We start from the raw sequence: 17593 nt of genomic DNA, 5'->3' as shown, positions 1-17593 counted from the left end.
ACTCAAATATATGTAACGTCAGTAATTAATTCAGTAGTAAATCTGCTTAGGTCTTCCTCCCCTATTTTCAAAAGTTCAGGCCCTTAGTCTACTATTTTTCAACTCCAAATTTCATTTGAAAATAAAAACCTTTAATCTCAAAACAGTCTTAATCCACAAAATAAATCTTAGGAAAAGAAAAGCTAGCTGTGGAAATGACCTGAGACATTGTCATTCCTGTGATTTTAGCTTGAAATTAAGCAAGTATATCAAAATAACAAGTGCACTCCAGGGAAGGAAGAAAACGTGCTGGCCTTTAGCTATCCCAGTACCCCTTCAAGTCCTTGAAATGCCTTTTCAGTATGTACAATTAAGAGGGCATTCACTGCCTCATAAAATTCTCCAAAGTAGCATTTTTTTGGGGACTGTGACTATTTTCTTTTGTTGCTTATTTCTACCTAACAGTGAGTTTTGCACCTTCTGAATCTTTGTCCTAGCTATGCAACAGATCTGACTGCCCACCTTTCCAGGCTCATTCTGGTGAGGTAGACTCAGAATTATAGTTCTACGGTAGTTTGAGAATATGTGCTGCTGCAATATATAGCATTTCTGAGAACACAGTGACCTTTTCCCGCTAGTAAGATTCTTTGAAATCTTGGGGATGTTTCCATTGCTATATTGATACATCTTATGTACTTTGCCAAAACCAGTCAGTGATATTTCCATTTCTGTTCTCTCTTTTTCAGCCACCCCCTGGGCTTGCTTTGCACCCCACACTACGAACACTGAACATAGTGTCTGAGCATGAGACAGGAATGGTCTAACCACCTGGGAGTCTAAACCTCCTCCATTCATTTTCAAAACAGGATCACAAAAACTGTGCTACACCTGCTTGTTCCACACAAGGACTAGATTCCCTAGTTCTTAGATAGTTTTACAGACCATTTCCCTACATATTCAGCTGTCAGCTATTGTTACTTTTTACAATCCAGAAGAATATGCTAATTATACTGACACATAATGCAATATGCTTAAGAACATGCCACTCAAACGTGTGGCTCTCAGGAGAATTCTACCTTCAAGAAGCTTCATCTATAAGGAAATATCCCCTTTGAGATAAAGGCAATTCTTTTGTAATAACAGAGGGGTAGGCTAAAATGTGATTTACAGCACATCACAACACTCGATAGTGTGATTTAACTGTTGTATAAAAACATATAGATTTAGGTTGAATTTAAATAGATGGGTGAGAAAGAGAGAAAGAGAGAGATTAAAATAACAGATGACTTCTAACTATAAAAAGTTCTCTAAGAAATGACAGAATAGTTAATGCATAGATTTCAAAGAAAACTACTGTTTCATACCATTGAGTATTAAACCTCTAATTTCTATAAAAATCTCTAATTTTTCCACATATTAAGTCAAGGAGCTAAAAATGTCTTCTGTGGATATTTTTATAATAATATTTTCTGTTATAAAAAAGGCATTGCCAGACACTACCATCTGTCGTGTAGACTGACAGTGTACGAATCTGATGTCTTTCTGTGACTTCCTATCTTATATAATTGGAGGTTTCAGCCCAGAATGATGCTTCGTTCCACCTAAGGACAACCAAGTTTGAGTTCGCCTGAAATATTTTAATCATTTCCCTGCTATGCACTGATAAGACCAGTATTCTGCATAGTTAAAAGCTGTAAATGTGTCTATTGAGAGGGTGTTAAAAATTCTCCTCTGAGTTTCTGGCCATGATCCAGAATTATTACCATAATACCTTCTGAAATGAGACAGAAAACATAATGCATTATAATTGATAAATGTTTCATTTGTACTTTATTTTGGAAATTTGAAACACTCAAAATGTCTTGGCTGCATCAACATGGGGAAGGGTTTATTTTACTATTTTTTGATGCAAAAGCTGTCTTTGCAAATTGTTTATGTAAAAATCGGAATATTTGTCTACCATGCTTTAAAAAGAGTTCAAGGGCATTGAAACTACTCTGTTGACTCAGATGTGTGCCTGTGTGTGTATGTGTGTAAGGTTACATATAACTATCTTAGTTGCAGTCAAGGAGACAAGATTAAGGAATCACTTTTGTAGTTTTTTATTTAAAAAATAACACCTTTTTCAATAAAAGAGAAATTGTTATAGTTAAAATCTGTTAATTGGAGATAATGTCTGTGTAACTGGGCATTGTCCAAGGGTAATGACCTCCTGCTGCTAAGCCCTGAAAATGTTGACAGGAAGCCAACATGTTGTTTTCAAAGCAGGAGACGTAGGTCCTTTGACATGATTCTATTAAAATGGCTTTATTTTTGTTGCACTATGAAATAGACAGAAATCTAATCATTCTAGCCCACAATATCAATGTGCTCCCATTTTTCTACTTACAAATATCTTTGTAGGTTATGTTTTTCACTTCTGCTAAATGCACCAATTAGCACCTTTGCTGCTGCTGAGTGGCTGATCTCATAATAATACAGTCAGTTAAGTTAATCTGTAGGTTGTCAAAAAGCACTGAAATGAGTTAGTATTCATTAAGGTATGCCACTCAATACAATGTAATAATCAATGCTTTATAATTCACTGTAGCTGAGAAAAGAGGTTGGATAATTTATAAAGAAATAGTGACAAGGGTTCCCCACTCCCCTGCCCCTAATTCTTACATACTTCATTTGGCTAATGTTTGAAATTTCATTTGTCTAATGTATAAAATTTCACTCAAAAATATTCTTCTGGGTTGATGGAGATTTTTATAAGTAAGAATAAAGGATCTAAGAACTGGTTTCCTTATGGGATTAGATATACATAGGAGTGTTAACCTGAGATAGGGAAAGAGGAGACCTTAAAGTATTAAAGCATCCATAATGTGAGGATTGGAGGAGCTTAGAAACAATTCTGAATACTCTTCAGAGACAACCTAGGTGGTGGCTGCTGAACCACTTGTGTTATGATTGTGTGGAAGGGAACAATTGCAATGATTCTTTCTCCGGCTGTAGAGGGAAACATTTGTCATACTTTAAAAATACTTACATTAATATCCCGGGCCTATCCTCAGTTACTTTTAATTCAGTTGTTTTAGGATAGGGCCCTGGTGGTCATATCAGTATTTTTTTAAGCTCAATAGGTGATTGTAATTCGTAGCCAGGGTCTTCTGTTATGTGGTTCTGAGAGTCACCAGGAGGGCCTGTTGGAACATGGTGAGCTGCACCCCTACCCCTCCAAAGAGCTTCTGATGCAGTGAGTCTGGGGAACAGCCTGAGAATTTGCATTTCTTACCAGTTCCCAGGATGGTGCTGATGCTGCACTAGAATGTATAGGAAGCCATTTAAATGGTGTCACCTTAGTAATTTCTTTATTTCTGAAGACTTTCAAAGGAAGGAAAGGGAAGGGTCAAGCGGGGGCCAAGTTAGACTGTGTTTTCCCATTAAACACCACTGTGTTGTGGTAGTTCTAAAATAGCTTTTTGATTCAAGTTCTCCATTCCTCTGGTTTACTTACAATTTGTTATTTCTAAACACATGGTTTTTTTTTTTTGTAAAATAATAACTTTATAGCTAATACTTATTGAAAATTCAGTAACCAACAGGATTCAACCTAAATGTTGTTTTGTATTACCTCACTTAATCTTCACCACTTAAACAGATGCTCTTATTATCATAATCAGCATTTAATTTCTTAAGGTCACACAGCTAATAGGTAGTAGATTTGGAGTTGTAATACAAGCAAACTGACTCTACAGCCTGAAACCTTAATTTCTCTATACGACTTCTGCATACCTAATGGTTTATGAAATACAATCTTACAACTCTGTGGGACTAAATGTGTTACTGTTTATTGTTAAATTATTCTTGATGACAGAATAATGATCAAATAGCCCCCATTTACTGAGTTTTACTTTGGGCCATGCACTATGTTAAGCACTAGTATCAGATTCCCAAGTGTTTAAGGAATGAGACAATTAAGTGGTGAAATTAGGGTTCAAATGTATGCCTTCTGGTAGGTGTTGGAGTTATGTCCCCCGAAAGGAACTATATAGGTTCCTGATAACATTCTAGTTGCAGCTTCAAAATTCTGAAGAAATTTAGCTGTGTTCCTAACAACATTCCTGTATAACTGTGGGAAATTTATTTTGCCCAAGAATGTTTGGATATGGTTTCTGTTACAGTTTTTTTTTTAAACTTCTTTGATTAAAATGGTATTCATTTTAATGTATGAATATGAGGTCCCTGAGGCTTGGAGATCTGAAGAGTTTAAATGACTTAACTAAGATCACCCAAACTACATGATGGAAGTAGGAATAGATGACTTTTAGACTTGTTTTCTTTCTGCTGCAACAGTTTACTTCTCTCTGGTTTTGCACCTTTTCTTAGATTACCTGTGTGAGAAGATTACAGTACAGACTATAAGTCCTTAGTATTTTTTTTTCCATAGGGCTTTTCTGAGTGGTGGCCCAATTAGTCTTATGAGCAGATAGATTGCTGCTGCTAGTGTGTTTTCAAGAGTCATGCATAGCCCTGTAGGAATCATTGTCTAGATCTCATGAGCTTGTTGTTAAGAGATGAGTAAAATAGCAGATGCCAAGTGCCTAGCACACAGGAAGCACAAAATTCAATAAATGATGGTGATTACTGTATTGTTCTAATGGCAATAGGAGGAGAGAAGTGAGAGGGAAGAGCAGAGCTCCATACTGAGTAACTCAGATGACTCCCAGGTTTCAAAGATATCATTTGAGTCTAGAAAATATTTGGTTTGGATATGAAGAAAAGTGAACTTTTCAAAAGTCAGTATCAGTTATTTTTACAGCTTTTGCGTTTTTGAGATTTATTAACTGATAACAGGTTCAAATCAATTTGACTTGCACATTGTGCATGCATAGTGAGACCCAGGTGATGTGCAGGTTTATTGCTGGATAGCTGTTTTCAGTAACATGGTGCCAAGAAACATTGTTATAAACACGTGGAGTCATGGAACTATGTATACAAAATCCTCAGGACAGGAGGCATTTATTTTTCTGTCTGTTGTTCTGTCTATATGTATCCTCTCTCTCTCTCTATCTTACTCTGGCTAAATTAATTACTCTGCTAATTTTTTAAAGGAATTAAAATAATTAAAAAATCATGAGTGAATAATAAAACATAGAAGCCGAAAATTTACCAACTATTTAAAACCTGGAATCACTGACTGTTCAGAGACTACACAGATGGATCATGAATGGTGGTGAACAGCAGAAAGGAATTATGGATGAATCTATTTTAGTTGCTCCCCATGTCACCTGTCTCAGAGAAAAGCCTGACATGTATTAGACATTGACCCAGACTAATGCTGACAGCAGATTCAGTGACTGTAAGCCTCCTATCAGTAGATCCTTCCACTGGATTCAAAATTTTGATCTGCACCCCAGACTTCTGAGAGATCTCCTTGATTTTGGTGCCTGGATGCCCGATTATTCAGCCAATCAAATAATTTGTAATGGTGAGTTCATGAGAAGTAGTTGGAGCAGATGCATCCAAACCTGCACTGAATCCAGTGTCGCCATGAGTCATGGGAAAAATAAACCTGTTGCATTGCCCACTGGTGCAGCTTGGTTAACTCTAGGGGTGATCCCTCTGGATAAACACTGAAGCACGTGGCTGGGATGGTTTGGGGAAAGCTTGCACTGTTGCTGCTTGTGATGTGCTTGTCCTCACCACCTGCAAAGATGACCAGAGAACTCAATGGCTTGGGCTGGTAAAGGATAGTCACACCCTTCTGGGGGTACTAGGAGATTCTCCAGCATGACTACGCATATCTGTTTGCCACACTCAGTGATGGATTGCAGACTGTTAGCAATAGTGCTGGCCCACTCAGTTGAGTTGGGAGCATAGAACCTGAGCCTCTATACTCTCTCATATTTCCTTGATTTTGCAACCACCTTTTCTAATAAGAGAGCCACACTGACTAGGATGACCAAGGGTCTACTGGCAACTGTGTTATTGGTCATAGAGCTGCTGGTGTCCTCTTCCCATTTGTCAATTAACATAGTAAGACTTTGAAGATGACATTAGTGGGTCCAGCTGAAGTAAGTGATAATTCTCTCAGGACAAATTTCTAATTTCTTTATTGAAAAACATCCACTTGCAATGTTGGGGGCATTACTCTATATGACACTAGATAGTATAAGTGATTTTAACATAAATCATCTATGTTATTAGGTATTACTTAACTGTGACTGCATGCATCACAATGCTGTGTTTACCTGATAGTGATGCCTTCTGAATTTTAAAGGTTGGTCCTAATTATGTTCTCCAATTTAGATAATTCCTTTACTCACCAGATTTATATCATACTGAAGTCAACAAGCGTATGTAAATCCTGCTGATAAAAGTCAATACTTACCAAATATTTATTACTGATTCTAGTTAAAAGACTATGCTCATGGGTTTTGTTGTTGTTGTTGTTGTTGTTATTGTTGTTTTGGAGGCAGAGTCTCACTCTGTCACACAGGCTGGAGTGCAATGGTGCAATCTCAGTTCACTGCAAACTTCACCTCCTGGGTTCAAGCAATTCTTCTGTCTTAGCCTCCTGAGTAGCGGGGATTACAGGTGCATGCCATCATGCCCAGCTAATTTTGTATTTTTAGTAGAGAGATGTGGTTTCAGCATGTCATCTAGGCTGGTCTTGAACTCCTGACCTCAGGTGATCCACCCGCCTCGGCCTCCCAAAGTGCTGGGATTATAGGTGTGAGCCACCACACCTGGCCTAGCGTTTATGTTTTTGACCTTTATTATTTGTCACTTATTCGTCTTCATTATGCTATTTCTTATCCCAATATTTGGCATATCAGTTTCTAACACAGTCTCAATGTGTAACCTCTTTAAAAATATATAGATGTAGGCTGGGCATGGTGGCTCACCCCATAATCCCAGCAATTTGGGAGGCTGAGGCCAGCAGATCACTTGAGGCCAGGAGTTCAAGACCAGTCTGGGCAACATGATGAAATTCCATCTCTACTAAAAAAATACAAAAATTAGCCAGATGTGGTGGCAGGCGCCTGTCATCCCAGCTATTCTGGAGGCTTAGGCAGAAGAATCACTTGAACCCGAGAGGTAGAAGTTGTATCAAGCTGAGATCATACCACTGCACTCCAACTTGGGCAGAAGAGCAAGACTCTGTCTCAAAAATATATACATACATGTATGTGTATACACACACACACACACACACACACACGCAGATTTGGAGAACCTTGCCCCAGAGAAAATTTTAAAAATAAAATTATAAAAATAGGACAAATGTTAAAAGTGAATTCCAAATTCAACTACTGTTAGGATTTTAATGTTACCCACTCCAGTTATTTAGAAATAATTTAAAATGTATACTTATAATAAATGCATCCATATTATGTTGCATCAATAAATATTTTGTGTTTTAATTATCTTCATTCCTTAACAGTAATTACAATTAATATTCTAAAAACAGCCATAAATTTTATCTCGTGGCTCAGTAATAATGCACTAGAACGTTTTCCCACTACTAGACACTGGGGTGCTTCAAATTGTTCATAGTGTAATGATGCACCTTCATATGTTTAACTTTTTCAGTATTTTGGCTTATTTCATTAGACTGGATTCCAAGGATTGGGGATGCCTTTGACAAGGTATTTGTCAAAATGCTTTCTGGAAGGATTATACTCATGTATGATGTCATCAAGGATGAATGGGATACTAAGTTCACTGCACTTTCATCAGGATGTTAGATATTTATTTACTTATTTATTTTTGTAGTTCCATATGTCAACTGGCACTTGGTTTAATCTATGTTTTATGGAACAAGGAAGTTCTTATATTTTCAAATATATATTTGATAATTGTTATCTTTAAATGTCAATTATCTGTTTAAAATCTTATCCATTTATCTATCATATTATTAGTGACTTTTCTATCAGGAGTTTAATGTTCCACATACATAAAAATAGAATGAAGTCATTAAACCAATGCTACACTTTTTGGAAAATTTCTCAGTTTAGCTTTTTAATCTTTTATATTCACACTTTTAAATGTTATGGTAGCATCCACTGATTCTTTCCTTTGTGCATTCTTTACATATTCAAAGCATTGAAAATCATTTCTTATCAGAGGTTTGATAAATATTCAATATAATTTTGTTTTTTCCTTGACTTAATTGTCAGCCAAATTTACTTTTCAATACACCTGGAATTTGTTTCACAGTATGATGTGAGGTGAATATATTTGAATTTTAAATAATTTACTATGCTGTGACTCAGCTGCCTGATTTCCCTTACAATTTGTCAAATGTCCACTGAAAGAAGAATGTTCTTATATTTTGTGTTCATTAATATAGCATTGGTTATTTTATTAAGCATGCCAGAATTTTTTACTGAGAGACCTATGCCTCACTTCCTTTGTTTTCAAAAGTTGAATGATCAGAAGGATGTAATTTAATAAAATATTATTTTGTATATTTTATGTTACCCTATTTATTACAAGAGTATGCCTTAACAAACTACTGCAGGCACTTTTGCATTTTCAGAAGTATTTCAGCCTACAATTGTTAATATGTGTCATTTTTAATGTTCTAGGTGAACTTTGATATAAAAACTTGAGTTTGAAGTATGTCCCAATGATTGATTTGTTATGTGATTTTACGCAAAGTTTAATCTTTTGAGTCTCTCTAGACAATAGGGATAATATCACCTACATTATAAGACAATGGTAATAATTAAATGAAAAAATATGTAAAATAATCAGAAGATGGCCTGAAAAAGAAGACATTTCACAGATGCATTATTTTCTTTTCATTTTTATATGTATAAGCTATTGGTCATCTGAACTGGTGAAAGAGAACAAACATTCCTGATAAAATGCACATGGGCAATTTTTGACTTTGAAATATGTCTCCTTTAAATTTTGAATATAGTTATTTCTGATCTTCAGGGAATTTAAACAACATAATGAAATTATAAAGTTAATACCTAATTCTAGGCTCTTTTAATTTTTTTCTTGTGTTAAACTACATGCTAAGAAAAGATAACTCATTTTAAAACTTCCCTAAGGCAGAAATAATGGTACGTGCCTGAACTTCAAAGGGTTTGCCTAGTCAGATGAGGACTGTATGCTGGGTAAAAGTAAATAGATAGGAAAGAGACCAATAAGAAAAGTAATTAAATAAAGTATGTAGCTCAAATATCTAATTATGATATTTGCCTTAAAAAATCTACCTGGGATTTCTGTTTAGTTATCTATTAATATGACTTTAGAGACACGAGAAAGACTCCTGTAACAATCTATCTAGCTTGCTACCCATAAAACCTGACACATATACCTGTATTATAACATGTCTCACTGTGTCCAGCGATCTTTTTACTAACCTGTAGCCTGTTAAACAGGACTTTATAAAGGCAGAGGACAGGTCTTGTACTTCCTTGCACTGATCCTGATGATCATTAGGATTCTCTCTAAGTGTTTTATGTGAGAAATTCAGTATTCCTATATTTAGAGCTTTTGTGTCATTGTGCATGAGATTATAATTATTGTTGTCTAAAACTTTATGTGATCATAGGATCTTAGATAAGGATTTGTCAGGTTGGGGCTTCAGGGAGGACAAGAACATAAGACACTAGATACTTCAATAATAATGCTGCAAATAAGATGACTTAGCTCAATTCTTTAAAAAGCAGAGCCTAAGGTAAGGATTAAGATGCTATTATTTTATTTAGAAGATGCAAGCCCACTGAAATGAAAATGAAAAACAGACGCAAAGCAAGGAAGTTGCAGATAAATTTAATGCCTTATGTTACAACACTGGTCACCATTGCATGATGAGTCACCAAGAGATACTGCCAGTTGGATAGTGCATGTGTTCACTCAACACATAGAACTTGTTCGGATATGTGATAAGAATGAATCATTCCTAGGAGAGGGAAAGGAGGAGAAATGTGTCTTCCCAGCTTTCTCCCATCTCACGTTACCTATTGGTCAAATCTTATGAAGAGTGTTTTACCCCTATACTGATGGCTTATATAATCTGGCTTGTCAGTACCATTCGGAAAGTAAGACCCCTTGTATTATGGGCTATTGCATCCAACTCCAAAGGTAAACCAGTAACCTAGTAAGAATGCAGACCTGACCAGGAGAGAAAAAAAAAAAAAAAGGTGGTCAAGAGAATGTGAGAAAGCACATAAAGTTTGTTTCCTAAAACGTAAGAGATGTGGAGATTAAGGAAGTTGGGAGCATTGAAAACTACAGTTGCAGGGTGATAAAATGGATACTCTTTTGCTGTATTGGTCAGGTCAGAGGTTCTATGCAAAACAAATACATCCCAAATTACAGTGGTTTAAATCACAGAGAGTTTATTCCTTGCTTATGTCTCAGTTAAGTATGGGTTGAGGGGACTCACATTCCTTTGACTTAGTGACTCTGCCATTTCTAGGATTTCTAGGATCCAAAATACCTCCTCTGCATCTGGCTGGTAGGTCAGGGAAAATAATGAGAGCATGAGGCGGGGGCTGCCTTGGGAATTCTTATCTGCCTTATTTGTGAAACATCACACAGTCCCACCTAACAGCAGGGGAGAGTGAGGAATGTAGTCAGCTGGTATGCCAAGAAGGAAGAAAGGAGGGCTTGTGAACAATTAGTGGTTTGTGTCAGATATCCTAACCATGTTATGTTAAGTTTTTGCTATAGGAGAATATTTCATAGTAGTGATAAACTTTGACCTTTAATCTACTTAAGTAATGCAGTAAAGACTCATTTTAATCAGATGCCACGCGTTTGCACTCTGCATCAAATTTTTCATATTTTAAAAAAGTTTTCCTGTAACATCACTATCTTGCTTCTGCTTTTTCAGGAAAAAGGAACTAACTTGAGAATCAATTCTACCCTAGCTTCCAAGGCAAACGTTAACCTTAGTTAGGTTATTTATATGACAATCTGTGGAGGTACTTACTGTATCAGCCCTCCAGACTCACAGAAGCTGGGCTTCCCAAATGAAACTACTACTTTCCAATGCCTGGATTCATAATCTTTGCAAGAAAATTTAGCAAACTTTATATAAGCTGTACCCTAGCCTGAGACTTTTCACAGTCACTGCACTCTTTGATAATTTCATCCCTAACTTTTCTCTCAATGAAAAGGCAATTTACTGACTTTCACCAAGAAAATTACCTTTCTTATCCTTCTGTCATTGCCTGTAAAAGACAGCTGGAAGCAAAATGGTGAGGCAATTAATAATGTTCTCCTTAATTTCTCTCTTCACAGAATCCTGGTACAACAACTGCCTATAAACACTTGCCAAGTCTGCGATCAAGCTACTAATTGAAGTAGTCACAATAGTAGGTGTCTTCACTATTAAAAGTATAAAAATTTTGAGCATATTTACTGTGAGAATGCTTTGCAAAGACTTTACTAAAAAGTATTTCACATTGTAATAGTCTTGGAGCATGAGTCACCAGGCAGTAATCAAACTGTCTTTTTGAATTAGAATGAAGACCATCAGTTTCAGGTTAGTTATGTCATGAATGGAATGAGGGAGAGATACCATAACTCTCTTTTCAGAGACAATCAGTATGGTAAGTTCCTGATACCCCTGGGACACTGTAATCCTTGGCATGGGTTATATCCATGTTCTCAGAAAGGAGTTTGCATCATTTTTGCAGAATGGATTCATGGGTTTTATATTAAAGTCTGTTCTACTGTGGAGATACATCCAGAAAGTTCAGCATAAATACACTGATTTTCAAAAACTTAGGAATTATCCTGCTAATACATTTATTACCTGGAAAAATTACTTCAGATAATTGGATCTTGGTTTCCTCATTTGTAAAATGAGGAATATTGTTATTTACCCCATAAGGATATTAAAAAGGTTAAATAAGATAACATATATGAGAATGATGAGCAGAATGTCTGGCATAGATATTTCACCATAAAAGTATTGAAATGATATTTGAAGTTTGGTATTGTTAATGCTGACTGACTGCCTATTTAACTGCATTTGTTCTCTCTGGTCTTCTCTGGGATTGCCATCAAGAGTTTTAAAATTGATCCTTGGTCTGAATAGAGGGACAGAAATTCATATTCCTGATCTGAGCTTATAGATTCAAACCTTCCTTCTAGACATAGGATAGATCCATGTTTTTGAAGATGTTCCCATCTCTAAATGACTTCTTTCCTAATTGTGTTTGTGTATTATAATCTGATCTCCTGATCCTGTTCCTCACTGTGGCTGCTAAATTCTGAAATCTCTAACATTGGAGTCCTCCCTTATCTGCACAGGATATGTTCCAAAACCCTCACTGGATGCCTGAAACTGTATCAAACTCTATGTATACTGTAATTTTTCCTGTATATATGTACCTAAGATAAAGTTTAATTTATAAGTAAGAAACAGTAAGAGATTAACACAGTAACTCATAATAAAATAAAACAATTATAACAACATATTGCAATAAAAATTATGTTAATGCGCACTCTCTCTCTCTCTCTCTCTTAAAATACTTTAGTGTTTTTGGACTGTGGTTGACTGTGGGTAACTGAAATCACAGAAAGCAAAATTATGGATAAGTTGGGAATGCCATGTAACTGATTCTGCAAATTTTCTAAACCCCTGTTTGAATCTCACTAGGAAATTTAAAAACAACTTTCCTTGCAAAAATGAGAGCACAACTAATAATAAAGCCAAAATAAAATAAAGGGTATGAAGCCCAGTCCTGAGCTATATATAGATAAGCACGGCATCTAATTTTAATCTGATGTGAAATGATACTGGCCCATAAAGATCCTGTTATGGATATTTTATTGATCACGTTGAAACTAGTGTTCTTGCTGCTTATTTTTCCTCCTGATGAGTAAAGGAGCAAAAATAATCACATGCTGTGGCTTTCTGAGGAACTTTAAGGGAAAGTAAAAAATGAGTTCTTCTCATTCTTTCCTTCTAGGTTCTAATTCTTTTCACATTTAACTGGGGAATCAGTGAAATTCAGCCCTTTTCTTTCTACGTAAATGTAGGATACGTGGTGAAAACAGAACACCATGATGAGAGACTCCAGATCTAGATTATTTAATAAGTGTTTTGTCTTTGGCAAAGCCTTCAATCTCTGTTTCCCAGTTTTCTCACTTATTAAATGGAGTAAGTAATAGTTTCCTTAAATCTCTGGGATATTTGAGAATTAGATAAAATGATGAATGTCAGAATTCTTTTGTAAAAAGCAAAATGTTATTTTTAAACAAATATAAAGTGTTGCAAACAAGTGATACTCTCCCCCTCTCTTTTATACTAATGCTAACATATTTAATTATAAATATCAGCATAACTTAATTTTATAAAGCTTAATATAAAAAATCTTATGGAAAATGCACATTATGTTTTCTCACTCTATTCATCCATGACACTTGTCAAATTATCATCTCGGCACAACTTTAACTTATTAACCAGGTACACATTGTAATTCTTCGTCAATGTGCTTACTGTGGAAATTTACTTGGAGCAATTTGATAAAGAGCTGTGCTAATTCAATTATTGAATTTCATGCTTTATATTTAAAGTCTATAAACAAAAATTACAAAAAAGTACTTAAGTTATTACATTACTTTAATGCTCTGCATAGCATTTGTACTTGAGATTGGTAGGCAGCATATTTAAGTGATGTGCTCATGAAAGTGAAATATTAAAAACAGCCTATGAAAATCTCCCATCTGGCAGTTACAATTGATCAGAAATCTACTCTTCAGCATTATTTTGGAAATAGCATGCTTTTTTAATTAAAGCTGTTCATTCGATTTATTAATGTAAGTAAAACCTCCCATCTGATCAGGTTTAACTTGAGAAAGTGGTTTTCTAAAACTCCTTTTATGAATTGAATGATACAATTTTCAATAAAGAATAGTTATAAAAGATGTCAGACATTTATTTGCTATTAATCTTTTTTGTCCTTAATTTCATAATTGAACTATGAACATGCTTACTTAAAAATATTTGATGAATTCATGGTCTTAATTCTTATATTATTTTAAATCTAAGTGAGGTACAAAAGCTCTAAGATAAAAATCTTTAGTAAATTGTGTTAAGGGATGCTTTATGTTAAGTTAAATTCAGTTTTAATGGACAAGATATAAGCAGATTATTAAGGTTAACATTTCTCACAGTGAGAAATAAAAGCAAATTATCACATGCTTTTATTCAGTTGCTATGTTCATTAAATATATTATCTAAATTAATCCTTTTAAAAATCCTGTTTCTCAGCAAAAGGATTTCAGCTCAGGTAGCTGGACTTCAAGTCATAGACATTTCATCCCTGTACTGCTTGTCCTGGCTATGAGAGGTTTATAAGGACGTCTCTGTTGAATTCTCTCCAGGAAGTTCAGTACCTGGATTTGATGCCATGATAATGCCCAGACATGGTTGCTTGTCAAATGGATTATTAAGGCTATGAAATAATACCTTATAAAAATGGGAAACAAATTGTTTTCAACATGTTAACTGTTCTGGGTAAATGTCTATATCCTTCATGTTTGACACTGTTAAACATCATGCCAACCATCATAGATCACAAAGTAGCTAATTTCTCTGTGTGTTCAGGTACACGATATTATTTCTGATGAGTAATATCTGTCATTTCTGAGTGAATTCTTAAAAGACATAGAAAGTTTATTTGTAATTGAGACCTCTAGATTTTAGAATGAAAGTAAACAGGCATGGAAGATATTTCTGCAACTCACTTAGTGGTTAATTGAAGCAAAGCAATTCACCAGTAACTGAAAGTCAATGGCTTAATTATTGTCAGCTTTCTTGAATGATTATATTTTATATAAATATAAAAATATCAAATATATTAATACATTATACATAATTATATATTATACAAATATAATATATACATATGTACATATATACATATTGACATAATCATTCAAGAACTTACAGTTAAGTCCACAGCCATGAACTTTATGTTTTGCTGTTATTAGATTCTTAGCCTCATCTCACAGGGTTTGGGATAAATGCATTTGGAAGATCTTTCAGGTTATGCGTCTCCTTATAAATAAATCTATAGTCATCAGGTGCACAGTATCTGTATCTTCCATGGGCACCTTATATAATTATAGATATTTTCTACTGTTCAAGTTTTCCAGTGCGCTTTTTTCATACATGATCAATAGTCATGTTCCCCAGCATGGGAGCAAAAAAGGTTGAAAACTGGTTCTACCAACAGCTTGGCTGGTAAAACCATGAACACTATCTATGCTGTTTTTCAGCCTATACCTATGATTTGTGTCTCTAAACCTGTGTCTTATGTATTTATTATCTTACCAACAGCATTGCTCAAAATTATCTTATTTCCAATGACTTATCCAAGAATTGTATTGCTACTGCTGTTTCCAGCCTTTTCAACAAAAAATTTCATTAGCTCTGAAATACGTTTCTTTGAAAATAAATTCCAGAGTGTTATGTTTTTAGTAACTTATTTACCATTACTCTGAGTTTTAACAACAATAATTTACTAGAACTTTTAAACCTGCATGCAAGACAAAATGAATTTTAAATGTGTTAGAAAGCCAAAGGAAAGGGAGAGTTAAAAAAAAGTAAAATCCAGCCAGCATGAGGTTGGTACATAAAATATTTGCCCTGAAGTTCTGTACAGTTGCTAAAGGTAGACCACAAATTTGACTTAAAGCTTTTTAAAAACCAATCAAACGTGAGAAATGTGATCAATATCTCCAAGGTATAAGGAAATGAGTTGCTTTGAAGATGAATATTAACTATTCATGAAATCAAGGTTAGGAAACAAATTTTTATACATTTTTATGTTGGAAGAAATAAAAATTGAAAATATTTATCACAGAGTAAGGAGTTTCATAGTTTTGTTTTATGCAATGTTTCTAAATATTGGAAACACTATCTTGGCATGGTACAATCCAATAAAAGGTATTTTTGTGGGAAGGGAGTATTTATAATATATGTTCCAGTCATACCACCCTTTGATGGTCCAGCTGGTGCAAGGACAGATTTCAGTATATCTGTAGAAGAAGTGAGGCGCATCATCTCTGCAAATGGTCCCAAAGCTTCAACTTCAGCTACTTGAAAATAGAACTTCATTTTATTGTACATTCCTCTGATCCTTCTTGGAAACTGATGCCATTGTTGCTCCTAAGAACAAGGTTCTCCATTCCCTCACTGATTTTATTAAGAAAATCATACAATCATGGGTAAGAAAGGTGTAGGTAGAGAACTCCTAAATGGAGATTATTATTTACTCATCTCCATGACTCCAGGTTTGCTAGTGAGATGCAAGGGAAGGTAATAGATGCAGATACATGTTGCTTTCATACAAGCTCTGAAATTAACTGCTTTAATATAGGAAAATAACTTTACCTATAAAGGAGGGATAATGATACTAACCCTGGTAGAAGGTATCCAGAACAAGATAAATTAATATACATTGGTCAATAATAAGCACTTAATAAATATTTGCTGGATCAAGAAATGAAATCTAAAGCACTATGCAATGTAAAAGATGAGAAAGTAGTAAATTATCTCAATACTGCTACAATTAATATTTTAGTACTGGATTTCCAAGGTAATACTGAAGAAGAAGGTATCATGTTGAATAAAGGAAAATATATTATTTTGTAGAAGAGTTACATATAGAGATAGATAATTAACTTACACATAGAGGTAGACTATTAAGTGCTAATAAATACTCTAAAATATAGAATATTCATTTTCCCATGAGATGTAATACAGGCATACTTCTATTTTGAATGAGGATAAAAAGTAATTTGAAGAATTTTCTTTTCAATTACATAGATTTTTCTTTTAAAAAAAATGTATGTCACCATATATCTAAATTCTAGTATGAATGGACTGCATATTCCTGATAATCTTCTCTAAGTATTTTTTCCTCTGTACTGAGATTTTGACTGGTATCAAGCAATAGGATGTTTAAGATTATATTACCTAACACAGTAGATGCTGAATAAATTGTGTCATTAATTGACAATCAGTTAATTAACAAAAACTTGATTTCTAAATATACTTAAATCCTAGTCTAATCTTACTATCATATAATCATTTTTCTTAGTAAATAATTTACCTCTAAATGTAACTCTTCTACAAAATAAATAATACTTTTTTCTCTATTCAACATGATACCATCTTCTTTAATATTGCCTTGGAAGTCCAGTCCCCAATATTTGTTCTTACATTTTCTTGTACTATGTAACTTAATGTTGAGCTGTAGATTTTCAAACTGGCCACGATATGTATGACAATACATATAGCTTATCATTTAAGGAGCTATATGTATGTACATGCTTAATAATAACAACATACACTGTAGTAGTTTTGGTGACCTTTCATCCATGCAAAATACCAAGTTGTTTTCTGCTATCGTCCTTCTTCCTGATTCATTTCTGACAGGGGGATTTTTGGAAATTTTAGTTTTATTCTTGAGAAAGATGTATCTTTTCTTTTAGATCTTCTGCTATTTTCTTCCTATTCCTCTTAATATAAGTTTTTAAAAAAGATATATTTTAAATTTTATTATCTAACAGTCTATGTTTCAATATGATCTCCAGTCTGCTACTTTCCAATTTGTGACTTAACAGAATTCAATTCCAC

At 34.4% G+C, this 17593-nt stretch overlaps 1 pseudogene; it reads right to left on the bottom strand.

Moving 5' to 3' along the window:
* Positions 1–5415: 5415 nt before the first annotated feature.
* On the bottom strand, positions 5416–5999 carry LOC101052176 (poly(rC)-binding protein 2 pseudogene; annotated as a pseudogene).
* Between the last annotated feature and the right edge of the window lie 11594 nt (positions 6000–17593).

Source organism: Saimiri boliviensis, chromosome 1, assembly GCF_048565385.1.
Source record: "Saimiri boliviensis isolate mSaiBol1 chromosome 1, mSaiBol1.pri, whole genome shotgun sequence".
NCBI lineage: Eukaryota > Metazoa > Chordata > Mammalia > Primates > Cebidae > Saimiri > Saimiri boliviensis.
Note: the sequence above shows the minus strand (reverse complement) of the source record. Positions and strands in the feature narration are given on the sequence as shown.